Source organism: Bactrocera oleae, unplaced genomic scaffold, assembly GCF_042242935.1.
Source record: "Bactrocera oleae isolate idBacOlea1 unplaced genomic scaffold, idBacOlea1 ctg00000010.1, whole genome shotgun sequence".
Classification (NCBI taxonomy): domain Eukaryota; kingdom Metazoa; phylum Arthropoda; class Insecta; order Diptera; family Tephritidae; genus Bactrocera; species Bactrocera oleae.
This window is the reverse complement of record NW_027212753.1, coordinates 666,455-667,500: the sequence shown is the minus strand read 5'-3', so window position 1 is coordinate 667,500 and position 1,046 is coordinate 666,455.

The window sequence follows — 1,046 nt, the reverse complement described above, 5'->3', positions numbered from 1 at the left end:
ATGGTGCGAACAGCACGGCGTCCAAGGCCCCAATCGCTCCTCAAGATGCGTCGCACTTTGCCTACGACCGCCTGCAGTCGCTCCTTCAGAATCGCTAAGTGTGGAGTAAAGCACATTCTTTCACTCATGGTCAGCCCCAGGTATTTGACTTGCGTCACATACCTGATGCTGACCCCATTCACCTTGACAATCGGTGGACGAACCGGCGACAATCTGCCCTTAAGCAGCATTGTCACCGTTTTGTCCATCGATATGTCTACCCCCACACCTAAACCCCAATTATTTACAATTTCTAAAAATTGTCCTCCCGCCCGCTCTAACTCAAATCGCGATCGACCTTCAACCAGAAGGAGAAGGTCGTCCGCATACGCACAACATTTACAGAGGGGTTCGAGCTGTCCAAGCAGAGAGTCCATCATGAGGTTCCAAATATATGGACCGCAGATGGATCCCTGCGGGCAGCCACGAACCACTCCGATCTCCACACTCCCATTCATTCCGACTAGAGAGGCTTTTCTGTCCGAAAAGTAACTCCGCCAAAGAGTAATTTCCGGACAGCCAAGCTCCTCCAGCCGTTGCAACACTCGATCCCAGCTTAGGTAATCAAATGCCCCCTTGAAGTCAACAAATATGCCAAGGACATATTTGTTGACATTCTCCCTAACAGCACCCTGAACGTAGAACCACGCATCCTCTACACTGCGTCCTTTCCTGAACCCATACTGTCTATCCGACCACATACCCCGCGTTAGCTCCTGAAGCCGTTCCACCATAACTCTTTCCAGCACTTTTCCAAGTACTGGAAGGAGACTGATGCCCCGATAAGAGCGAGGATCACTCCTGATCTTATCAGGGGACTTCAGGAGAGGTACAACCCTAGCAATTTTCCACTCGCGGGGAAAATAACCCTCCCACACGCACTTATCATAAATGGCCTCCAAGTATTCAGGAATGAACTTCCACAAGCTTTTACACATCTCTTCGTTCAAACCATCAAAACCTGGGGACCGTTTAGACCTGACCAGGCCAAAGGCGTACCCCAACTC